Below are 27,892 nucleotides of genomic sequence, written 5' to 3'. Positions count from 1 at the left end.
AAGACTGGCAAATTTCCAGTTCCCTAGCTATCTAACTAGTGGGGACATGGAAAACACTTCGACGATGATTTTTTGTTTTTCTTAAATCTGGGGTACTTTGCGATATAGGTAAATCAGGAAAATTCTCTCTAAATAAATGTATAACTTCGTTTTGTGTTCTTGTACTATCTCCTTGTGTGTTTCAAATAAGTAGGGCATTTTACAAATAGCGAACAACAAACTATGAAACCCCTAACAGTTTCGTCGCAAAAATATCAATCAAATGCGATACTACTTTCCTTACTTGTATTCATAACATATTTTTTGTCACAATGTCAAAGCATTTATTTAAGAAAAACTATTTAATTGAATTCATTTAGCGAATTAGATATTGTTGGTCAAATATCTTTTAAAAGACAGGGAGTAAAAAATTGAAATTTGGCACGCTTGTGTAACTTGTTAAACCGTTTAATAATAGTCGTTAAAAAATAGGATTGCCGGTAAAAAAAATAATCGATGAAGGTATAGTTCATACTCGACTCTGTATAATTTTTTTAATATTAAAATAAAAGCATTTTAAAACACTAATTGACGGGTCTGAGCATATTTTCGAAAAAAAGAACACCTCTAATTTAGTGAATTTATTCCAAGTTAAACTCGCCCTGTATATTTTTTGCTAAAACAAATATCATGGAGGTAGATAAGATGTATTTCAATCATCTTTCTATTATGGTTTTAAAGAATTTTATGAGATGATATTGAGGTTTTTTTTGTTATGTACTGTACCAAGAGCATTTAATTCACAGCAGATTACACTTTCCAGTAAAGTTTCTTTAATTTTGTTTTTTTTTTGGCGACAGGGTGACAATTTAAAAACTTGAAATGAAATTCAAATTGAAACTTGAATTTCAATATTTATACCACGAAATTTAAATGGTGACATGTATGCTAAAATGCTACAGAGGTCTATCGAACCACTAATAATGTGGGAATTAAAAAATCAGGAAGACATACACGAAAATTAATCTTTAGAAAAACGCTTACTACAATTCCAACAGCACCTCCTCATTATGTAGTTCCTGTTAGACAATGGTTGGATTATCATTATCGTAACCAATGAATTGAAGAAAAAGGTCCTATTGGACGGCCACCTAGATCCCCGACCTAACACCTCTTGACTTCTTTTTGTGGGGTCACCTAAATTCTATGGTTTTTAAGACGCAACCTGAGGTACTAAACCAACTCCAGAATAAAATATTTTAGGAATGTCGTACTTTATCTAGAGAAACCTCTGTAAATGTACGTGAAGAATTTGAAAGCAGGCTTTAAAATTGTCTTCAAAATAACGGAAATAATTTTAAATATTTTATTAAATAATAACAAAAAAATTTTAAAAATGTGTTTTCATTTATTGTTTTCCTTAATAAACAGAGAAGAGTTTTCTGAAATGTGGCTTTCTATGGTATGATTGGAAAGCATTTTTTAAGAGCTTCAATATGATGTATCACTCGACCCTCTTTTTATTTTAGATTTTAGGGGTGTATCTTACCCTGTCGAAGGGGTTGCAGATAAGGGTAAAATAATATGGTTGTTTTTATTCCCCCTTCGTTATATAGAAATTGATTTCAGCATTTTTTTATTCAGTTTGTCGTTCCTAATATAAACCCATTTCATCCATGTTTTCAGATTTCTGAAAAATATACAGGGTGCGTTAAGTGGTATTTTAAATAGAACATCCCATTTATTAATGCATTTTTGGAATCTATGATAAATTCTAAATACATTTCATGTATAACACCCTATATTAATCTTGAACGATTTTCGAAAATCTAAATTTTTTAACTCTCGATACTTTTTTGTGTCACAGGTAGCAGGTGGGAAACTTTGATTAATAGATTTGACGTCTTCGCTAAGTTTAATATTGTCCGAAATGACTCAATTAAATGAAAGAGAAAAAATTACGTTAATAAGGTTAAGGGGTTATGAAGATCGTGTTAGACCATACGAAGAGGTCGCTAATTTATTTAATGATTTATTTCCAAATCGAAATCCAATTACTTTATCAACTGCTCAGAAAATAGTAAAAAGGTTCGACGAAACTGGCAGCATTAAAGAAACGACTAGATCTGGTCGGCCAAAATCCTCAACAAATGATGAAATGCCTAAATCATCGATTGAAGTAATTTGAAAACAAAATAAATTCCGTCCTTATAAATTTCACTTGGTGCAAGAACTTTTGGAAGGTGACAGTAGAATCGAATTTTGTGAAACAATCATGGGAAAACTAGACCAAAATCAGAACTTATTAAATAATACAGGGTGTTTCAGAACTATGGGATCAAACTTCTAGGGGTTATTCAGTGCAACAGTAGAATCCATTTGAGTATAGGAAACCATGTCCGGAAATGTCTCACTACGCCACTACGCCCTAAGACGCGTTTAAATTTAGAAAAAATGTTAATTACCTAAATAGGATCTGATGCATTTATTTTTACCTTTTGTATATGATACCATCACAACAATTGTTCAGAATGCCTTCCTCAAACCTCAATATACCGATTTTAAAGCCGCACATGATTTCGGCGGACTACACTAAAAATTTGATCCTCGTTTTGAATGATTTCAAATGCTGCTGTTATTCGTCCAATTAAGTCTAGCTCTAATTCTACTGGAGTTTCGTAGACTAGAGACTTTACATGTCCCCACAAGAAAAAATCGAGCGATGTTAAATCGGGTGACCTAGGAGGCCAAGAAACTGCTCCACCTCTGGCAATCAGCGGTTTGGGCACCGTTGGCCCAAACCGCTGAGCCAAATACTCGCGTACTTGTACAGCAAAGTGAGCCGGCGCTCCATCATGCTGAAACCACATTTGCTGTCTAACGTTTAGTGGAACATTTTCAAGAAGTTCTGGGAGGACTTCCTCCAAGAAACGCAGATAAATAGGTCTTGTTAACCGTTTTGGTAGAAGGTATGGCCCAATTAAATAATCATCAACAATGCCTGCCTATACGTTGAAAAATTGCATAAGGATTTACTTCGTCCCAAACATGGCTATTCCTACTATTAAAAATACCGTCTCTTGTGAAAGAGGCTTCATCGGTCCACAAAACATATCGTAAAAAGATGTTTGTGCAATGATATGATCCAGAAGCCATCGACAAAATTGAACTCTAGGATGATAATCGGCTGCAGTCATACCTTGAACTTTCTGGAAGTGGTAAGGATGGAGTTGTTGCTCATGTAGTACCCGCCAGACAGAAGCGTTACTCGTATTCATATTCTTAGCGACGTCACGTGCGCTATTTGATGGTTCATCGGCAACTCGCTAACTTCTTCTTCAAATTCGACCGTTATTACGGTTCGAGCAACACCAGTATCATGCATCTTGGTCTTAAACATACCTATCTCAGCGAGCCGCCGATGAACCGCAATAAACTTTTTGTATCCAGGATGCTGTCGTTCGGGATAACGTTCATGATACAACCGCGATGCTGCTCGTGCATTGCAGTTTGTTGCTCCGTATGCCAAATGCATATCCGCCAATTCTTGATTGGTAAAGTTTTCCATTAGCAATAAATGTTTAAAAATTGTAATCTATAAAATTTTTAAACATGACATTGAGAATTGATAAGAGTTGATTTTAAACAATTGTTGTTATGGTATCATATACAAAAGGTAAAAATAAACGCAGCAGATCCTATTTAGGTAATTAATGTTTTTTATAAATTTTAACGCGTCTTAGGGCCGTAGTGGCGTAGTGACGCATTTTCGGACATGGGTTTCTATACTCAAATGGATTCTTCTGTTGCACTGAACAACCCCCAGAAGTTTGATCCCATAGTTCTGGAACACCCTGTATTGTGTTTTTGGATGAAGCGACGTTTATGCTTCATGGTATTTTAAACCGCCAAAATTGCAGGTACTGGACCTATGCGAATCCCCATTGTTACTGAAATTAGACGTTTGACCGGTCCAAACTATAGACAACTACCTATAGTTTCAACAAGATGGAGCTCCTTAGCACTATGCTCGAGAGGTCCGTGATTATTTAAATTCTACTTTTTTAATTAAATGGATAGAATAACCAGCTATTATAGGTCCCTAGACCTCTTCCCTTTAGACTACTTTTTTGGGACCGTTTGAAAAATAGAGTATTTGTCACCAAACATGAAAATGTAGAGATAAAACAATGCATGACAAATAAAGCTGGCCAAATTACACAACAGATGATGCGAAACGTTATTGACAAATCTTATTTCAACCTTGTGTACTGTCAGGAAGTGCAGGGAAAGCTTTTTAAATATTTAATTAAATAGTTTTGCTGTGTACGAAGTTTCTATTACAATACCTTTATAAAAAGGCCGTTATTTGCTTGATACTTTGAAACTAGAAATTTGTTTTTCTTAATTTAAACCTCAATTAAATTTAAAGAATTTAATTGAAGTTTTAGAATAATATAATTAAAATTAAGAATTTAAATTTATTATGAAACGATAGCTTATGAAAAACTAAGATTGGAAAGTGCGACCCGTATTTCTCCAAGTTAAATCATTTAGATTTTACAGCCTGGTAAACTTTTTAAAAACGTCGACTTTCATATGTTAATATTTCGAAAACAGTTCAAGATTGGTATAGGGTATTATACATGAAGTGTGTTTAGAATTTATTATAGAAATAAAAAACGCAATATTAAATGGGGTGTTCTATTTAAAATTGACAGCTGCCTAGTCTGCTTGACGCACCTTGTATATTTTTCAAAAATCTGAAAACATGCAAAAAAATAAAAGAAAATTGATATATCCAAGCATTTTTCAATCACACTGATCACACTTTTAGATACACTGTATAGGCTGGAAAACATTACACTCAAACTTCTTTACCAAATCGCCATAACTGTTTTGCGAAAAAAAGCTTAATATGCATTAAAGTAAAGCTAAATGCTAAAGGAAAGTCAAAAATATAAACGTTTAATGAAAATATTAAAAATCAATAATAAAATAATGGGAGAATATGCTTAACAAACAGTAGACGTATGATTGCAAACATTGCGAGTGTCAACAACGACATCAGGTAAGTAATGAAATTTACTAATTAGATATTGTTAGTGCCAAAGATCTAAAAACCCGTGGATTTTTAAAAAATCTGAATTTCAAACAATAATTACCATTAACAATCCAAATGTCCCGCTATAAATGTTATAATTATTATCGAAATCAAGATCTCTTCTGAGAGACAGGATTGAATAATTAATCGCCATTACATTTAAATCAAAAACTATCAACCAATCATAAACTTTTTCTTTTACAAATAACACAAAATTTTAGATTATATAATTCTTAGGGGTAAACCTCGAAAGGGCTTACTCTCTCCCGAACAACTTTCGGAATCTTAATTTTTCATAATTAATAATTTCGACGCGGGATAGGAAAACTCCAAACTCGAGTGAGTCAAATAATGCGAAGTTATTTAAAGTGATTTAAAAAGCGTTTAAACTAAAATTGAAATTCACCCTCGGCTTGAGACGCTGCAGACGCGCCGCGCCGGTGAATTTCCATTTAATTTTTGTACCAGCCCGGATTAAACCACCCCGGATAGGAGGGAAGCGCGGGGTCGACTAAAAATATTCCAATACGAGGGATGACGAGCTACGGCAACTTTTTTTGATTGACAGCTTACTGTGATCCAATCAGATATGGATCCGGGGGTCGACGAATATACTTTAGCTAATGCAATCGATAACGGGAATAATGTGAGTAAAATGAAGTTGAATGTTCATTATACATACTCACGATGTTTTCGTTCAAATTTTTACATTTTTATTTGTAATTTATCAAATTTAGCATTATCCTTTAAAATTAAAATTAAAAACCATATTAATCGTTGCTTAACTTTTTTGTCTAAAGAAACTAAATATAATATAGTTACTATAATAGTTATAATTATGTAACAGTTTATAATTTATGTAACACGTGTGTTCATAATAAAATTATATTTTTTATGAATGGAAAATATTTCACATTTCAACAACATTCAATGAACAATTGACAATCAACAATCAGACAATTTCCATGAAATTTAAAAAAGGGGATTTTACATACTTGTAACATACAAAAATTTTTCTACTACTGAAGAAAACATAAAAAAAAATAAAAAATACCAAATGACTTTACTGTAAAAAAAAATTTCAAAATATATTTTGACAAATTAAAAATTAGATGTCAAATAAGTCAACTGTGTCAACTGGGAAGTGCGTAAAGTGAGTACTTTACGCAAGGTAGTAGAAAAATTATTTTTAAAGATTTTTATCAATGGAGTTATTTTTAATAGATCTCCATTTTCATTTATTAAACAAAGATACAAACATATTCGATATGCATTATAAAAGGACCTTATAATGTGAGGTGCAAACAAAAGCTTCCTGTCAAAAAATACTCTAAAATCTTTGAGCTCCGTTATTTTTTTAACACGGTCGAATCAATACTATATTCCAATAAAGTAGGATTCAAACCATTAAAGTAGCATAATATGCATAAATATGCCTCTAATAACTGACAAGTAACTTAGTTTACAAAAACATTTACAGATCATCAGCAAACAATAAAATTTATTATGTTATATTTTCAAAAATTAGAATAATCCCTAGATTTGAAAGATAAACTAAAGAAATATCCCGCAGAGATTTTGCAGTTATGCTACAAATTCAAAATTTCATTGAACACTTCAACCAGATTAGAAAACTCTTCCATCTGAAAACATGTATTTGAAATGCTATTTGCATAACATTGCTTACAACTTTCCAGAATTACTTAGGGTTGACTAACAAGTAAACTTAACTCTAATTCCTCTGACACTCATATTTCAAGCATTTAAATGCTGTATCAAGAGATTTCTCTTGAGATAACGAAATTGCTCCATGGGCTCCATTATAATTTAACTTACTGGTTTACAGAAAAGTTTTGGACTTAAAGCTTTTAACCTCTTTACGGTCTAATAAGGATATAATTATTTTCAAAGCTAATAGCAACATTGAAAATTTACTCTCGGATGAATTCGCTTAACAACTCCGTAAAGATCCCACAACTTCTATGTAACAGAAGCTTCAAGGAGAAGGACATCACGATCCAAGATATGTTAGATTGTGATGTATAATTATTATTGTTAAATAAATCTGATGAAGAGAGTGAATTCGCCATTTGTGGACTTCCTGTTCTACAGACTGCCCTTTCAACAGCACTAGAAGCTTTTAACTTCATGTGCTGAGTATATCAAATATGTTATCAAAGTAATAGATAAGATAAAAATCACGTCTCTAAGTTTTACTTCTCTCCACTTTTTATAATCCTAAGGGAGAGTTGCCCACCAAAGATGTGCGCTTAAAGAGAAAAGGAATGATGTGCACATGAGGTGTGCATTAAGTGCAGTGTTCCTTGATTTTATATGGAACGACGCTCATGGAAGCTGCGCGACGGCCGCTGGAAAGATTTTAAAGCTTCTTGATGCAGTGTCTCACTGCATGCGTGCTCAAACGTAGGACACGATCTATTTTCGACTGATGCATACCGAGGTGTTCTAATATTATGTTTGGTTATGTATAAAATTGATTTTGAATACTTTTGTGTATACATTTATTAAAAATATGCGTGATGATCAAGATTAAAGATTATTATCGAGTAAATGTGCAGGAGAAAGCTTGGCAAACTATAGCAAAACAATTAAATGCATCAGGTAAGCACAACAAATAATTTTTATTGTATTACATTTATTTTTCTAATATTAGGTAGAATTATATTATGCCATTGTTTTTAACTTTTAGAGCTGTGAAGCAAAAAAAAAGTTAAAACTTTGACAGTGTTTTCTTATAATATTATTCTTGCACAAGGTATTTATTTTGCCATGGTATAGAACCTCTAGGTGTCATCAAAAAATCAGCGAGTTGATCCCTAAAGGCTAGAGCTGTATTTGACGCTCGATTTTTGTTTCTGAGCCTTTCGTTGTTATGAAGAGTTGGAATTTGCTGGTCCACTGAAAAAACTCCTTTGCGTTTCCTGATAAAGTTATGTAAAACACATACAACCTGGATGATGTCATCTACTTGCTTAACGTTGCAATTGATTGGTGTTTCTAAAATTCTAAACTTGGATGTTAACATGCCAAAAGCATATTCAACTAATTTTCGGCCTCTTGAAAGCCTTGCATTAAATACGCGCTTGTTACTTGTTAGATTTCGCTTGAGATAGGGTTTTAAAATGTTTTGTGTTAGCGAAAAAGCCTCATCATCTGCGAAAAAATATGGGAAATTTGTTATTTCTCCTGAGAGTGGTTTGGGGTCCGGTATTCCTAATACTCCTCATGACAAAGCTTTATCAAATGCACTCTTTTTTAAAGCTCTCCCATCACTATTCCTGCCAAATTCACCCACATCTATTGTTAAAAACATACCATCGGCATCACACATTGCCAATAGTACCACAGAAAAATATCCTTTGTAATTAAAATATGCCGACCCAGTATTTGAAGGGCATTTTAATCTGATGTGCTTCCTGTCTATACTTCCAATGCAGTTTGGTAGATTCCAGAGATCCCAATAACGCTTTGCGGTATCAGTCCAAATTTCTAGTGTAGGGCTAGGCCTATACTCTTGTTGCAAAGCATTTCATATGCGAACTGACGTATCTCTAATAATCATTCTCAAAGTGGTATGCCCCCTTAAAAAGTAGCACGATAGAGCTTTTAAGTTGCATCCTGTAGCAAAACACCTATAATAAAATAGTATTAATTAGTCTTTAGTACCTCAGGTTCTTTGTACTATTCACTAAATAAAAAGGTATTTAATATCTTTTACGCTTAATAAAACTAGTATAATAATAATTATTATAATAAATATACGTATTATAATTTTTATTCGATTCCAGCTTCTGAGTGTAAGCTACAATAGAGAAACCTGTGGCCATTATGTTAGACAAAAGAATATAAGTCTTCAGGAGCTACATGTGTAAAATATAAACAGTATTACTTAGCAGAATATATAAATTTTTTGGACCCTTTCACCACTTCTTGAAAAAGCAAAAGCAATTTACAAAGAGGATTCTGAAGAAGATGTTGACTTTTCATTCACATTCTGAGCTTTCGGATAATTCCCAATGATCCAGTATCGGTGCAATAAAACGTGAAGACAGAACAGAAAATACGATGATGAGCCTAGATGAATCAAATAATGCTACACAGGTTGCTGATCTACCCGAAAATAACCTAGAAAAAGATCTTCAATGGCAGCAGCAAGATTTAACTAATATTACTTCAAATGTTCACACTAACCGAATTCAAAGACAAAGCCAAACAAGTTTGTCAAGCGTACAGCGTTCTTTCAGCGGGAACCAATTTAATATCAGCAAAAAAGCGTGAACTAGAATGGAAGTAGTAAGAATTTTTGATCGAATCCAGAACAGAAGAGAGGATTTAAGATTGGTATAATTTCATTAGCTTCGGATATTTTAGAAGGGAACAGTGTGATTATAGTACCTTATCTCTCGCCCCCAACTCAGTGCTCAGAACAATCTCAAAATAGTAGTTGCTCAGTTTACAGTCCTTCAACCAGCATCCCCACAAGATACTAATCTACTTTGGAACAACCTTCATCAGGAAGAATAAGCTGAATCTTGGTTTAACGCAAATAATTGAAATTTCAGAATTTTAACAAGCCAGTGTTATTTAGTGTTAGACAAATAAAGAAAAGTTTGACAGCAGATTTTTTTACTTAAAGCACTATGTCGTCTTTGTTCTTGCCAAAAGGGATGCACCCAAAACCGCCTTCGTTTTGTTGAAAATTCGCCTTGTTAATATTGTTTAAATGCAAAACTGCAAGTAAATTATCTTCATCGGACGACGACAGTTTAAAAACTATCTTCGTTTTGTACACTATTTTGGTATGCGATCGCAAGATGCACACATGTTGTATACTTGACTTGCGTTTCAGGTACGCTTTACCAACGCTTCACTTCAAGCATATGGCTTTGGTGGGTGCTCTCCCTAACACGGCTTGCACATCTTCAGACAGTTACGGAATACACTGACACAAAAGAGAAAAACCTATGGTACTCGAGTATCGAGTAGTTTTACTTTAACCGCCAGTGCTTAAGGTTCTGAAAGTTATAATGTTCGGGAAAGTTGTGCTTTGTGAGTTGAATCCCCATACGTGCACTTCTTCATAAAAAGGAGTTTTAGCGACGTTCTAGGCGTCTGCATGCCCTTTATTATATTTATGAGTTTCATCTGCCTGTCGAGTAAATTTTGCATGTATAGCTCTAAGTGGAATGATATGGGTCTGTTCGGAAGAGCATTTACCGTAATGGTATTGATCAGACACTGTCAGATCCACCACCTTCCTTCCAATGATGTTGGAAGTAATATAACCAAGATATATTACTTCCAACCTCCAAACCTGACAAGCGAACTGACGAAGACAGAGGCAATTTAATCCCAGACATAATAAGGCTTGGGGCAGAGGCAGCCTTCTTTGTAAATACAGCAGCCTAAGTCTTAGCTGCGCTAAACTTAATTAGATTGCATTCATCCCACTCCAAAATGATGTTAAGGTTGGCAATAATAGTTGTTATTTTTCGGCTAAAGTTCTTTGATTGGGTGACTTAAAGGATGGACAAGTTGCATCCCTGAGAGATACCAGCGTTGATTTGAAAGCTCTGCGAGATCTTTCCATTAACGACAATCTGGATTCGGTTCTCGAGAAAGCTTCCAATCCAAGCAAAAAGAGTTGGTGGCAAAACATAAGAATACAGTTTGTTTAAAAGCTCATGCCAGACCCTATCGAATGTCTGAAATATTCTGGAATTGAAATATTTTGGATTTTGAAATGGCTGGATTCACCATATTTCTCGCTAGCCTCAATTCAAACATAAGTGACATAGGCCAATAGATCGCCAGTAGACCTGTGTTTTCTAAGACCATACTGACGGTCGCTAATGATGTTGGTGAACTCCAGGTATTTCAAACTTTGCTGGTTAATAAGTTTTTTCATTACTTTGGTGATTGCTGGGGCTAAAGCAATCGGACTATTAATACTATTATTGATGGGCACATCCTTTTTTTCGTTTTGGGGTATTATATATCCTTTATCTACAATTTCAAATGTTCACTTTTCTGATAATTTCACTTCTTTAGTGCATCCTCTAAAACTGAAAAAATTTATTTAAAATTAAGGTTTCTTTAATAAAACGAGTAAAAAAAATAAATGAGATATTACTGGAGCACATTTACTGATGTTGAATAATGTTCTTCAACTATTCATAACTATCCAACCGCTTAATGTTCTGTAGCTGTTTTAAAACCATAACAGATTCTTATCAGTTTTCTTATTTTAATTGGACATTACCATCAGAACCACGGTTATCATCATAATTTCAAAATAGTTAGTTTTACTTTAGAAAGAGCATCTTATAGCATATATATGTTTCATGGAAAAATAGGCTTTTTAGAGACTCCGTGGCAAATTTTATATTTCTTCTAAGGAGAAAAACGATCTTCTAAAAGCATTTACAAGTTTTATAATTTTAAAATTTTAGGGTTAAGATTTTTCAAGGTGTCTTAGAAATCGATGTTTAATAACTAAGACGATTATAGAATATTAACATAATTATTATGAAAACTATACTCGTATTATATATGTATATGTGTATTTTTATGAAATAATAAAAAGGGTATATTGTAGGTTTTTAGGTCAGTAGTAATTGCAATGGTGTATACGCTTTTCTGTAAAATTACCATATTATATCATATACAGAAATTGGTCAAATAAACAGTAAGAACTAGATAAAAAATTGAACTATTTAAATTTTAGTAAATACGTTTTTTAAGAAGAATATCAATATTGGTTTAACGTTCTTCTATTAACTTTAAAAAAATATATTTTCAAGAATTTTTGGATGTCTAATTAAAACTTTTAAAAGACAAATTTAACTATATACTATAATATTAAAGTCTTATACTATTAAAGTGCCATAAGAATAAAGCTTGCTATATGAAAAAATAACGGTAAAACTTCCGGAACACGTTGTATAATTTGAGTTTTTATATTATCCACAGATCCCCACTTTTTAACCATGCTTGAGATACATATTCTATATTGAGTTGAAATGTCGCTTTTCAACGAAATGCTTTCTGATATAGGTTTTAATTAAGGAATAGCATTAGTCCTATAATATCTCGCTCTTGTTTCGGGATGAGTACCTATCACGCTATCTGAAAGTTATGCTACAAAACATGAATTAAGGGCATTGGATCTAAAAAACTATTAAGTAAATACTATGTTCACTTTTTTACTATAGCGCCATCTAACAGTCATGTTTTAAAACATGAATCATGGTATCTGGAGTCAAAAAGGTAAGCTATTTAAACGGAAATGAATTTTAAAAAAAATAAACAAAACTTACTTTTGTACAACTATTAATAGTTGTATAAAGAGTATAGTCTTATACCATGTGCGGAATTCAAATTCTACTTTGCCTAACCAAACTTTCCCTTGACCAATCTCTTACCTTGTGTATAATTTTGCTTATTTCTCACTCGTTTATTATACTATTTTAATTGCAGTGAAGAAGTAGTAAAATTACTATTATGGTGAGTTAAATAGAGTTTAATGCAAATATGTGGTTCTTTGAAGGTTAAATATACTAATTCGTGACAAGATACTGCAACCAATACTGAATAATAATAATGATATGAAGGACGCATGTTTATCATAAAAATATCTCTAGAAAAGCCAGCGGCATAAAAAAAATGGAAATTGCAGTCATTATTTTAATGACAGCCTACAAGCTGGGGAACAATGGCTGACTAGGTGCAGCCATTGTTCAAGGCAGTACCATGGGAAACCAGCGGAAGAACAATCGACCAACCGGTACATCGTATTTATATGATATAAACGCGCGTAAACCAGACGGCATTGTTTTTTTAAACGAAATATTTTCTGTACGTTTCAGGTGGTTTAAGTAAAACAATGCATGTTTCCTCTTTATTGGTTTGTTTTTTATAGGATTTGAGAGATATATTTTATTGTTGTTTTCATTATTCAAATAAATTTAGGTATTATTCATTCTAAAATAATAATATTTCATGTTTGTCAGTGAGATCTCGGAAACAGATAAGCATAAAACTTTTTTGATAATGGCGGCAAAAAATATATAAAAAACATCAATATTTAACAAGAAAAACAAAAGAAACAAATTTGGCTCTGCAATTTTTTTCGAAGATTTTTCGGAAAGAACTTAGGTCTAGATAGTAGAGGTTAGAATAGTAGAATGAATATTAGAAATGGAATATTAGGAATTTATTGGATCAGAAATATAACTATATCTTAAACTAACCTTTTTTCTTTATGCAGTAATTTATATGATGATAACATGATCTGCTATTATTCTGGCCATCGTCAAATTGTAGCAATGAATAAATCCATTGAATCACTTTTGCATGTAAAAATTCATTGCTTGAACTTTAACCTGGCTTCAGACAAGGCACACATAGATATGTATATATCTATATAGCGGGTCTTTTAGGAGATCTATGTGAATAACAGCACCTTTAGCGCCCATTGCCTTAAAAATTCAAGTCTAATTACACTCAGTAAGCTTACGATTCTTTTAATCCTTTTCTAGAATCCTTTCAGTTTTGGTGGTTACATTTTAGGAAAAAATATGGAAATCTATAATTCTATTTTTTTTTAAATACAGCTTTCTATTTTCACGCATTCTCATAAAGCGTATCTCAGTTTTATGATCGACAGTTATTTTTTTACAATATGCTAATGGTACTTTGTTTTTATTTGTAATATTTCGGTTATCTTAAATCAGTTTATTATATCATTAAAAAATATATTTGATCAAATACTAGCAGTGTATTGGATAGTAGTGTAATAGAAAGTGGATCCAAATACGGGTCTAATGCAATAAGGCTTAAATATATACTTTTACCCCAGATCATTATTATTTTATTATTGCTTTATAAGTAACTTAAAATCACCAGTTTGCTTAATTATCACTGTTTTACTAATAAAAATTACTTCTTGAGTAAAAAACCTTATTCCTGCACATTAACTTTTTTCAAGTTTGTATTCACGTCCAGTGGAAGCTTCCTTATTAGATCATCGGGTCAATGAGCCTCAAAAAATATTTTCTTTGAAACTGTACTTAATATAGGGAGCACGAAAAATAATAGAATAAACTTACGACTTCTGATGACCTGAATAAATAAAAAATTACTCAGGATGCATGGAACAGTATAAAACATTAAATATTATAGTCTGTAACAAGTTTATATGTTTTAAAAAACTAGACTGTTGGATAGCGCCATAATATAAAAGTAAAAACAGGACGCATATGCGAATACCACGAACTTATATTGGCGAAACTGAAATTTTATGGACTTTGGATGGCCCGGTGATGTTAATTTAATCAGATCTTCATAATAGATTTAAAAAAATATTTTCAAATAATTCTTTTTTCCGAAGAAGCTAGAATTTTATCAGGCGTACCTCAAGGGTTAATCCTGGGACCATTATTATTCATAATATACACCTCAGATATACTAAAATCATTAAAGTACTGAGAAAACTGAGAGCTTTTGCCGATGATACCCGGTTATCTTCACTTCAATCATCAGGATTATTTGCATGCATCTTCTTTAATGACCTGAATTTACTTAACCAGCTTTTTTCTTGCCATAATCCAAAACTCAACCCTCTTAAATCAAATGTTATGATTTTTGGACCTAATAAAGATTTTCTTAAAAATAATTTAAATATCTTATTAAATGATGTTCCTCTTCCCAAGATGGATCGTGCAAAAAATTTAGGCATTGACTTGGATACTGAGTTGAGGTTTCGCGAATATTTTAAATTGAATATTTTAAGAGATATCTTTTACATTTAACCTTCAACCCGTAATTTAGGCCTTTAATTATTTATTTTTTTAAATTTTATATTTAGCTATTAAATATTTATTTAAATTATATACTTATATTATTCTTTATTTGGGTATTTAATGAATTTAATAGATTTAATTTATATTGTAGCTTAAGTAGTTTATGACCGTTGAGTAGGGTGCAGTATAGTAGCTGTCTTAGCTAGACTCCGCCCTGCTTCTCGACTACTTAATTATAGAATGTTATTATTGTTAACTACATCTGTAAATTTTGAATAAAAGACCTTTATTGTTATTATTATTATATATTTGAATAATTTACCTTTTTAGACTAAGTGACTTTAATTCATACTTTAAAATAAGACTCTTAGATGGCATAATAGGTACTTATTTCGAAACAAAATGAATGCATATTTTTTGTAATAGATGTCATGAAAAGGGATATTTTCATTTCCTTGATGGATTAAATTTTCTAAAGACATAAATATTATTTCAAGTAATGAAAAAAAATGAGAAACTTTATATGATCAAAACACTTATTATTATACAATAAATTATTTTTAATTCCTGGAAGTCATCAAAAAATTCAGCAAAAACTGTAAAAAGCACAAAAAAATTCAAAAAAATAGCTCGAAAATATAAAATACTACTTTAAAAGCCTAGCAAATGCACAAAATTATTTCCAAATTCTGGAAAACATATAAAATTTTTTCCTGGATATAAATACCTGGAGTAGAATAATAATTTTTTATATGCTTAAAAAATATGATTTTTTAAGTTGCTTTAAAATTCTAGAACAAAAATTAGATTGCTACAACAGGAATATGTAGAAGGAACTCAAAGTGACTTCGAATATTTAGAAGAAAATTGAAAGTTATTTAAGTTCTTAGAAAATTAATTCGAAATCCTAGAATATGTCTTACCACATATTTAATGACTTGCTTATTCAAGTTGCTTCTAATGATTTTTTTGAAATTAAACAAACCAAGTGTCACCGCTAATCTACAGTCTAACTGAAATATAAGAATTTTTTCTATGCCAGTACCAGCTCTATAATTCTACACTAAATATGCATGAAATCGATATTGATAATTTACAGCATAAACATCATAATAAAATTAAAAAGGCAATAATATATTATAATTCATTATTTTTAGGATCATTTGTTTCGTTTATCATTCGACGGTCACCGTTTCGGTTGTCTCGTTTTATTTCTGCTACCGTTTCCTCTTTGGTTTCGGCTTGTCAATCAATTAAAGTTCTCAAACGACGTCGCCCATAGAAAAACGGTGACAGTTTGTTTCCGCTGAATGACGAGAAAGTGAATTTATATGAAAACAATATTTTTGAAACGGTAGCTAGCCGTTAAGTTTTTTTTTGAATATTTACTAGAAAATAATATTATTTTAATTAATTTCCAGTTTGGTTTTCTGCGGAACTAAATTATATGATAATTGAGAAGAAAGGATTACATAATCAACAACAAAATGTATTGTAATTATAGAAGTTCCTGTAACATTAGAGCCCAATGTAAATCATTAAAAGGTTAGTATTATAATGGCTATATTCAACCAATAGAATTTTTTCTAGGTACTAACTTGAGGAACTTCTTAAAGTTTGTTCGCTTCGGGAGAGCCAATTTCCATATACCTTATGTGCTATTCTACAAGAGCACTATAGGTGAGGCTATTGTTGAATTGTTGGCGGATTATTTCACCGAAATATCTCTGTGATTATTTGTTTTTTAATAATTCGTATATCTAGTCTAAAAATACCAATTTCTGATATATACACTACATTATCCAGCTTAGATGTGAGCAAGTGCCCTGGACCAGATGGTATATTACCAAGTTGCCTTAAAAAGTTCAGTTTTATAGCCAGTTTATTTCTTACATATGCTCTTCAGGGATAACTATTGGATCACCAATTTGGTTTCATTGCTTGGCGTTTTTCTGAATTCAATGTCCTTTCTTTTCTTAATTTTTTTATCTGAGGAGGAGATGTATCAAGTACATGCTTTGCACAAGGCCTTTGATAGGGTGTAAATCATAAGTTGTTGATTGATAAATTTATAAATGCAGCCGTTATTAGTCCGGCTAACTAATCGAAGACAGGTTTTTAGAATGCTTAACTATAAGTCACATGAGATTAAAGTATTGTCTGGTATTCCACAGGAGACCTCTATTGTTTAACCTTTATAGAAATGATATCAATAACTTCTTTTACCACAGCTATTTTCTCCTCTTTGCTGATGATTCTTTTATTTTAATCTACATCTTCAGGCTTCTGTCAGATTTAAATGCTGGGAAATGTTATTCTTATTTCATAAATGATACCACGCTGGAATTCCAATCAGAGATTTATTTAGGGGTGGGTAACTAAGTAAGTGTAGTAACTAAATTGTGCCAAATACTTTGTTTTATTAAAAAGTCTTCTTAGGATTTTAACAGAGTTTGCTCTATTGTTCACTGGTACGTTCACATTTTGCATACAATTCATCTGGTCCTCTGACTCTAATGAATAAATTTATACAATTGGAATTATGCAACATAAATATCAAGATATGTGGCTTTTAAACAGAATGGTTTGCCTTTTAATTATCTAGATGAAATAAATTACCAACAATTTGTTACCCCTAAATTTAAAAAGTCTAGAAACTCGATGCAAACACTTACACAAAAGACTTAAGCGTTAAAAAACTTTATGATATTCTTCATGTTATAAACTTTTGCCCTGCACATAAAATGGGTTTTCATGGTCAAGTCAGATAAACTAGACAGGCAGTTTCATTCTACTGTCCTACACATCGCACAATTATGGTCACAATTCCTTTTTAGTAAGAATTTGGGTTGATCAATCAGCCTTCTCATGGAATTGACTGCTTTTATTATGAACGTTCTTGAAGAACTTCAACGTCTTCTTCTTCAACGAACATCTTTGAATCTCTGTAATATTGTGATACTTACGTTTCCTTGTGAATATTTAGTAATATAATATATTAGTTATAGGTTACGTCATCTACATCTTATGTAATTTTTTTTACAATATTGAGTTAAGTAAGTCCATTAATAAATAAATAAATAAATAAATTAAAGTACCAAAATATCAATCATCAAACGATTAAAACCCTAAAACCTTTAAAGATATTATCATAGTTCTCTCCATATTCTGAATGATGAAAATTTAAAACCATGAAACAAGCTTTCCTACTTCCATAAACTGGCTCTAATATTCAGCAACAACATATTCTCTGGAAACAACGTAAATTTATGGTGTGGTGTCGAAGCAATGAAGTGCTACATTTAACCCTGTTCAACCTGTTGAGCTTTGGATGTGTCGGCCATAAATTTCTTCGGCTGTTTACTGCTTAGGGACGTGAGTGTGGATAAGCTACCATAAAAGATACAATGCTCGTTTTATTGCAAGATTTACTGGCTGTATACTTTAATCTTTTTTTTCTAAATAAATACTAATTTATTGGTTATTGAGTTAACCTAAAAAGTTTCAATCAATTTTGGTAATTTAAGTAAAAGGTTAGGTTTTATTATTATTTTAGATAAGTTCTTATAGGTTTACAAGAATAATAAAAATGGGGGATAAAAAAAGTTTCAGTGATTTTAATGAATTTATCAGAGGTCCTAATAAATAATCTTTGGCTCTACAGTTTTGATTCTTTAAGTTAGTACAGCAAGGTCACCATGCAGTCAGCTTGTTCATTTATTGCTTACATATTTTTTAATTTTTAACTTATGAAAAAATTTATACTGTGTTATCTAAGTATTTCTTAAAAAATATTTTAAAATCCATGGTTAGATCTATGTTTTTAATACAGTGGCCCATCGAAAACAACTCAGCGTATTTACTCATAAGTTCTATCACTAAATTTATTCTAATTAGTTTTATTAATTTATTTATACTTTTTAAATGGCATTACACTTTCTTTAAAATGGCTCTTTGATTTTGAAATTTGAGATACGGGCTGCCGAGAAATCGAATTTAATTTTATTGATTAATACTTTCTTATTAGAATAATTTTTATCTTATGAATTGTTGAAAATGGCCGCTGGTTACCTCCATACAATATTATAGCAACTATTCGAAGGTTTCCCAGACATTGTGAAAAATATCAAGGAATTTACGGGAACATACTTTACAATGACTTCTTTTTCTTCTTATTTAGGAGTCATCCTCGTTCCGAAGTTGCTATGCATCTTTTTGATACTGTAAATCTGAACAGTTGGTTGCACTTGTACCATTCTCTTAAGTTCTCCAACCATGAATTCCTTCTTTTTATTTTCTCTATTCTAGAAAAGAACCGACAGCATGTAACATCACGCGGCGGATTTTAAGCTATTTAGTTATAAATTTTATTTATTTTATTTATTTTAATTAATGTAGCTCTAGCTTTTTCTACTTTGATCTTGACTTCTTTAGAGCTATTGCTATTTTCGTTGATAACAGTTTTCTGGTAATAATATTTTTCACATGACCATGTATAACTATACTAGGTCAGGTAGGTTTTGTGATGATTTAATCACCATTATTAGTTTTGTTTTGCGAATTTTGTTAATTAATATCTAAATTTCTACTGGAGTTTCTTCAGTTACAACCTTGTTATCGGCATATGTTAAGTTGTTTATTGGTATGCCATCTATTTTAATACCTATATCTTAATTTGGAAGTGCTCTGTTACTGATGTCTTCTGAGTATAAGTTTAATAAAATTAGGGAGAGTATACATCCTTGTCTTACACCTTTTTTAATCTCAATTTCCTTCCTTGTCTCTTGCTTTGTTCTAAAACTCGCTTTTTGGTTAAAGTAAATATTGAAAATAATCTTGATGTCCCTTTCATCTATGCTTTTTTTCTACTAAATTATTACTAATTTACTGAATTTCAATATTGCTTTGCTGCGCAGTTTCTCAAGATTTCTATTCCACCAAGGTACCCTTTTCGTATAAGAGTTTATCTTTATAGGACAGTTGTCTTGAAATGAGGATATTATCATATCAGTTAGTTTTCCTACTGATGCATCCAATTCCTTAAGCGCTATAATGGAAAATGTCTTCCTAGTTATTCTAGACTGCAGATCTTGCGAGTACTTCAACCAATCTGTTGCCCTGGTGTTTCTGTAGAGCGATTAATTCTTCTTCGATCTCCTTGCTTCAAAAATGTTGTGTTAGTGATTCGACATTGAGTCTTCTTAAAGACCTCCAGTCACTGAATTTCTTAAGAGATTTGTTAGTTATGAGGACCAGAACAAGAACCTCGGCCCTAATGGTGTTTTAAAATCTTGGATTATTACCCCTATTTGCAATCCGCATATTAGTGGCTATTAGTTATTCTAGGAGTGACTCGTCTCTTTTATTTATATCTGTGCTTTGCCACATTTAATTGTGGGCATTCGCATTATAGCTAATAACTAGGGGTCTTTCCATGACATCTACAAAATTTCACAAGTTCCTTGATATATAGAGGTGCTGCTTCGCGTGTGCCCCCTGAAAAGTGGATAGCCTGAGACAAAAATAATCTCTCTCCTGCTTCTGTTTGAGACCAACTCGATTAGCATCACAGCAGTGTCCCCATCCTATAAACTTATAAGATCCCCATCTATAACTTCTGTAAGATGCAGATAGTTAATATCGGAATTTATGATAAGCGCAACCCTTAGCCTGTCTGCGCGTCGTGTTTTGTACATTGAGGCCATGTATATGGCAATCCAGGGCTCTTGTACAAGCCCTATGTTGATGGTGCTACCAGCAAATCTTCTGTTAATTTGCTGCCGATGCAGCCTTAGCATGATAAATATTTGCCTGAACAGACTTCATTTTGGTTACCTTTAAGTTTGGAGGAGTGCTTTCATCCCCTTCTTCCAACTCAATCTCCTTCATTTGCTGACGTTTCCGTCCTTACATTCTCAGCCTTGACCCTGAGGGCAATTTGTCCAAACCGGAACTTTAGATTCCTGTTTGACTTCGTCACACTAACTGCTGATTTTTGGTCTACCGAAAGGACCAATGTAACAAGAGAGCCTCTTTCAGCTCTTTTTAGTAGTCGCCATATTTTAATGAAGAGGCTTTGATAGTAGCCTTTGTAGCAGATTCAAATCTTGCTCGTCTCCAACGCAATTGAGTTTGGGAAGTATCCCACTTCATTCTTGTGTTCATCTATGGCCCTACTATGGTGTCAAGTCGGTGATGTTTACTTTCACCCATACAGCTGACGCCCTATCTTTGCAATGCAGGAGTTTGTAATTACAGCCCAGGAAAGCAGGCTTTGTGGTCTGATCTTTGCCACCTTCAATTTTGTCCAGAGTGATACTCTGAATGGAGTCCATTTGTTTGGTAGTGAGCGACGTATCTGGCTAGTTCCTTGACTTCTGTTGTGATGTCTTTCTATGAGGCCAGCCTTTTTTGCCTGCTTCACTGAGTTTCTTTGACCTCTTTTCATTACTTGTTCTGCTAGGTGTTATTTCCTCATTAGCTTCAAGTGAGGACTTTCCTAAAGAGTTTATTGTTGATATTTTTCTTTTTTTCCTGTTTTTTTTGTTTTTTTTTTGTGTACATCCATGTTGTCCCACGAGTGAAGGAGAAAAGACGGTCAACTGCGCAAGAGGTAGCGCAGTAAGGCATTGATTAAAATAGAACCTCATATGTGCATATTAATTAAGTCCGCATTTATGAAATAGAATAACCTACTATAGTCATCTCGCCGAACAGATAGAAGACTGACGCCTTTTGGTCTGTGATCCTTATAAATTTAGTCTAGCCGAATGGGTTATTATTTCAGTTTATAGTTTTGCCCTTAATTGTAAGTGATTTGGAAACACTCATTTTATGGCTGATATTCCTTGCAATAAGGTCAAAAAAGTGTGGAAAGATACCACCGTAACAAGCCTTTCAAGAGAAGCTTTTGTTAAAGGATTATCTACTAGCTTGACAATCCTATCAGGAAAAGAAAAACTCCTGATAGTCCATATCGGTTCGTTTAAGGGTATTTGAATTGAAAAAAACTGGGGCGTACCTTGAGGAGATGAATGCAGAGGTTTTTGAAGAATGGTTTAAAAAAGTTCTTCCTCGTTTTCAGAAGAATTGCATAATAGTTTTAGCTAATGCCTCGTAGCAGGAAAGCTGAAACAGTCCTTTCAATTGCAACCAAGAAGGTCGATATTCAAAGTTTATTAGATAGCAAAGACATTTGGTATGAACATGACGTGATAACAGCCGAACTTTTAAGTTTGGCTAAAGAGAATCGTGCTCAGTACAAATATGTGGTTTATGAAGTTGCAAAATCTACTGGTCGGACTGTTCTAAGAACTCCTCTTTATACGAGCTTAATCCGATAGAGGTGATATGGGCTTAGATAAAAAATCAAGTCGGAAGGAAAAATACTGCAATTAAATTTTATGATCTTAAACTCCTAATTGACGAAGCTTTAAACAATATTACTGCCGAAAATTGGAAAAGGGCAATAGGTCATGGTCTTGAAGAAGAGCAGCGAATGTGGACTATGGATGGAATGATGAAAGTTTAGGTAGAGCGACTAATTATAATTGTTTTTCTACTTATGAATAATTTTTAAGGCACATATTATTAATGGCTTATTATCATGTCATATTAATTATTGCTAATTGAGCTATAAAAAACTCTTATCCCAGTACCTTCTGTTTTAAAATCAAAATACATTTTTATCTGTAGTTATCAATTTTACCAACTACCTTTTTGTCTGCCGCCATTACTTTTTAATTTTATTTAAACACTTATCTTAATGGCTTGATAAAAAAGATGATAAATCATTATATCTTGTAAAACTGTATTGTTTTATAAAAACAAGTAATTTTAAACTTCTAGGCGACTAAATTAGTATACCTACTCATATAATATATACTTTTATTACTCTATCTGTTTGCCGCGACTATTGTCAATAATTCTTCGAGATATGCTGTTCCCTCTTGCATTGGGGTGTGCTTAGCGTTTTCTCTCTCAGACCGACTATATTTGTCAGGTACCCAGAGATGACCATACTGCGACCCTGTTACTATAAGTTAGTTAGTTATAGTTGCCACCGCGAGGAGGTTAGAGCCGTACTTCTGCACAGCTTAGCAGTTACGGCACAGTGCTCACGAAAGATAACACGACGTGATTCTCCTTTCTTAGCTGACAGCTTACCACCAATTATAATTATAATATAAACAAAAGTATGAAGAACAAAAATAATAGCATGAATAGCAGAGATAAATAAAACGTAAACACGCACGTAAAATTTGTGTACATGATTTCTAATTATTCCTTATTTTAGATTTTTATTCGCAAAAGAATTAGAGGTCGCATATACCAGTCCTATAAAACTTTCACTATCCTGTGCTGTCCTCTGTACTCTTTATTCTTAATATGTACACTGTATGGGATGGATGAGATTACACGGTATCTCTGTAATTTTTTAAGATATAGCTTTTACTTTTACTAGCAATTACTTTTATTCCTGAAATACAAGGCGAAAACAAAAACGTTCACTTTTTGAGACGTTATTATTTCTCAAGCCCTGTGTAAGATAGAAAAAAAATTAAAACTGCTTGTAATAGATATTTTTACATAAAAGTCAGTGGCGTATTTAAACAATTTTTTAGAGCACTGTTTTTAAGATGTGCCCAAACTTGGTATTTTTTAATGGAACACCGTATGGAACACCGATATTCTAACGTCAAATTTTTGCATTTTTTTTTTATGTATCATAATTAATCTTAATCCTAAGTAAATTTTAGCTTCAAAAATCAGAAAAATTCATATTTATGTTTGTTTTTTTTATTAGTAGGATGAATTTTTTCACACATGCATAAAACTTGAACGTGCATAAAAAATGTTTTGTTTATTGCACTCATGGATACTAAGTCACAGAGTCAATACAAATCAATAATGATGGCTGAATAATTCCAAAATTTTAAAAAGTATGATATTATAAAATGTTTAAACCTTTCTAACAAAAAACTCGAAGCAGCGCTGCAATTATATTTAAACATGTAAAGATTCGAGTTATTTTATTTTGTTAAAAAATTTAAAAAATAAAAGAGATCTTATTAAGTCTCCAGAAAGATGTCAGCCATCTCGGGCTACAGTATTCCGATTAAAATCCAATCCAGAATTTCAAAAACAAAAGTGAAAAAAAATGTAAAAAGGCAAATTTAAACCGTATAAGGTAAATATTGTTCGAGAATTGCATTATGACAATCGACTTAACGACTGGAATTTTCTTATTGGTTTTTAGCCAAATCTAACGAGAACCTGGATTTTGAAAGAATTTAATATGATCTGATGAATTTAAAGGCAAAATATATTGCAAAAACACATTGCACTCTAACTACATGCATATTAATCCTTAATTAAATAACAGCTTGTTACTGGAGTTTTGATAGGCTATTTAATCAGCCATTGCATTATACATTTCTATCGTTTAAACAAACAGTGCATTTTACCGACAATATAAGATAACGATCGCAACATTAAAACTTCACCAAATAAATCTGCAACAATCCCACCCGCTTCTTGGACAATTAACGTGCCTGCTGCTACATCACATGGATACAGTCCGTCGCATAGGTATCCAGTCGTCCAGATGCCACGTAACATTGACCCAATATTGGACTACCCTTTGAGTACTTTAGTACACAATAATCTTGCATCTTAAGGCGGAAAAAGACTATCATCACGTCACGTGAGCTCGTGATATGCACGTGCAGAATTTTATGTATCAGAATCATACTGCTGTCACCTCACGTATTCACGGCGCGTTCGTCTGCTCTCACATGATAACACGCCTCTGTTATCCCGCCAATTTACATTTTGTAGTGGAACGTGACATTACGTTTAGTGTTTTGACACAGGTTTTGGTATAAAAAAAATCATATAAGTATATGAAAAATGGACGAGAAGTTAATTGAACTTGTAAGAAATCATGAAGTGCTATACAATCACTCATCAGCCACTCAGCAGAGTACAGGGACCAGACGATTCGGCAAGAAGCTTGGGAAGAAATTGGTAGACACTAACAAATAACAGGTAAATTTAGTGATTTTGTTCTTTTATTATTAATATGTATAAACGCATTAGCAGACGACATACACAGTATATACAGAGTGGAACTTTCTAATGAAATAAATGAATTTTGATCACGTATTAGTCCTTAATTTTTTACCAATTTATTCTATTAGAAAGTTCCATGCCGTAGATATTTAATTGTTATCACGGTCTACTCTGCCTCTGCGAACCATATATATCTGCCAAGCTACTCTACCCGAAGGTGAATTGAAAAATTCTGTATAAGCTTCTCGAACTCTAAAAGCTTCATTAGGGCAATTCCGTCTCATTCCGTCAAGATACTGAAAGGCAGCATCAGGCATATTCAAAGTGTCATTATCAGGTTCGTATGCATCGGAACACAACATATTATGGAGGCAGCAACAAGCAAGAACAATTTTATCCATCAATTCTGGTTGTACTTCCAAATGTCTATGAAACACTCTCCATCGCGCTACCAAAATGCCAAACGCATTTTCCACAACGCGTCGAGCTCTTGATAACCTGTTATATATTTTACAAGTTATATATTTTATGAGCTTCATTTCCTTGTAAGTGATATTTGCTGTATGGACGAAGCAAGTATGTTTTCAGTGGGAATGCTTTATCACCCACGATGACATGAGGCTGAGGTGGTCCATTTGGTTCCAGTGGAAAGTGTGCTGGCATGTTCAGTGTTCTGTTCTCAAGCATTTTTCCAATATCGGACTTTTCTAATATGCCGGCATCGCTATTCCTGCCGTTGGAACCAACGTCAATGGTAATAAACTTGTAGTCTGCATCAACCAGCGCCAACAGAACTATCGAATGACTTCCCTTGTATTTGTAGTATGTGGATCCTGCATTAATAGGGCACTGAATATTAACGTGTTTGCCGTCTATGGCAGCAACGCAATTCGGAAAATTCCACAGTTGGTTAAATCTAGCTGATGACTTCTTCCATAACTCTTCCGTTGGTTTTGGCAGTACCATAGGCCCCAAATTTTCCATATGGCATCACACACTTCGATTACTATTTCACGAACTGTACTGAATCCCATTCTGTAATTAAATCCCATACTCCTAAACGAATTTCCAGTTGCCAGAAATCTGAAACAAAGTGTAATATGTATTTCGTTGGTTTTACTTCTAGCGGACAACGCCAAGACAAAATGGGACAAACTTAGACGATGTTTGTATAATGCAAGAAATAGACGCCTGTCTACACAAAGTGGCCAGGCTACCAAAAAAATTACGCCATGGAAATTTGCACAGCAAATGACATTTTTGCTGCCGTATTTAGAAGGTCGAAGGTAAATAACTTTTGAGTTTTAATTACAATTCTATGTAAGTGTTTTTAGGACGCGCGGCAATTTGCCGAAGTCTCAAAATGAACATAAAATTTGCGTTCCCGACGAAAGAGAAATTAACGACGATGACGTTGACGCAGACGAACAGCAAATACAAGAACGCAGTACAGACGCTGAAAATATAGCTGATGAAGGGGACCAAGAACATATTGCAGTTATACAACAACAAACACCTTCGCAAGACGATATATTACTCGCCGAAAATACTAAAACATTATTCAATTAAAGTAATTGCAAAATTACCAAATTCGGTTCAGGTAAAACCAAACGGGCACCAGTAAATAAATAAATTCAAGATTCGCTTATTAAAGTTTTTTGAAACTTTGCACGAGGGTTTGCTAGATTGGTCTCTTAGCCAATAATTGACCCACTTAAAATTTACATGGGATTTCCTATGTTTCGCTCGGCGACGCACCACCCGGTATATAAAAATATCTTTTATAAGCAGTTTTAATAACATCTCCAAAAGTGAACATTTTCATTTTCGCCCTGTATTTTAGGAAGAAAAGTAGTTGGAATATTTCTGTTTGTGGCTTTGAAAGTTAAAAAAAAGTGATACAGGATCGCGAAAACCGCAAAGTTATATCTTAAAAAATGACCCCGAGAGAGATACCCTGCAATCTCATCCAAAATGGGACACAGTGTACTGCATTTTAGATTTTTTACATTATTTTTTATTTTTTTAGGATACACGTAATTAGTAGTAATAGATTAGGTTTAATTTACATTTAGATTTTAATTACTTTATAGCATATTCTGCTTTGTAATTGGAGGTATAACTGTCAGACAGTGCAACAATAAATAAATGAATTTTTGCTTCTAAGTATTGTTTAAATCAACCCTGACCTAATGTTTATTTTGTAATCCCTATTTAGCCCTTTAGTAACCAGATCCTGTTTGACTGAATTCAATTACATTTTCAATTTATGCAAATGAAAGGCAATATAATCAGTTTGGCAAATCCATCACCTATATTTTAAGCTGGGTGGGGCTTAGTATATTAAATTTTATTTATTTAGTATTGAATATGATCTGTAGCTAAATAATTTATTTGTATATTACTTTGGATTTCTAACAGTTTATTTTGGGTTAGATAAATGCGTAAACATAAAAAAATTATATTCCAATGAGAATATCCCATTTTGCAAGTCATTGACCGACCACCCATAGTGCTTTTGTATCTTTTATGAAAGAACAGCTCGGCGAGTATAACAGTAGTAATATGGTAGCAAACACTCTATAGAGATATATAGTATGGTAATATAATCCATTAAAGGAGTAGTATTTATTGAAATAAAAACCATTAATAACTTTCATTGAATAAGTAACTTTAATGCAGATAATGAACCATTAATAACAGAATATATTGCCTCTTGGCTGCCCATATATTTCCCCTTAAAATATTCCACTCTATTTTTAATCTATGAAACCGACGAAATCAAAACTTCAATGAAATCAGGAGTCGAAAACGACAAATTATTAATAAAGTTTGACGTGTTTCCTATTCGTGAGTGATAAAGCACATCGCCATCTGTCACCAGGTGAAATTTAATATCAATGCCGGAGTT

At 32.7% G+C, this 27,892-nt stretch overlaps 1 protein-coding gene and 1 long non-coding RNA gene across 5 annotated transcripts in view; both read left to right on the top strand.

The window, feature by feature from the left end:
• The window catches only part of LOC126736832 (homeotic protein proboscipedia), a 232,748-nt gene that overhangs the window by 175,182 nt on the left and 29,674 nt on the right, over positions 1-27,892 (top strand). The gene's annotated exons all lie outside the window — the stretch shown is intronic.
• LOC126736837 (uncharacterized) lies at positions 24,820-27,055 on the top strand. 2 transcript variants are annotated; one of them, XR_007660798.1, is made up of 4 exons: positions 24,820-24,957; positions 26,108-26,267; positions 26,316-26,745; positions 26,825-27,055. It is a non-coding gene; the product is annotated as an uncharacterized LOC126736837 (long non-coding RNA). The 2 variants fall into 2 exon arrangements; XR_007660797.1 differs by having other exon boundaries at positions 26,316-27,055.

This window comes from Anthonomus grandis, chromosome 5 (genome assembly GCF_022605725.1).
Source record: "Anthonomus grandis grandis chromosome 5, icAntGran1.3, whole genome shotgun sequence".
Lineage (NCBI taxonomy): Eukaryota > Metazoa > Arthropoda > Insecta > Coleoptera > Curculionidae > Anthonomus > Anthonomus grandis.
This window is presented reverse-complemented; position numbering and strand designations above follow the sequence as displayed.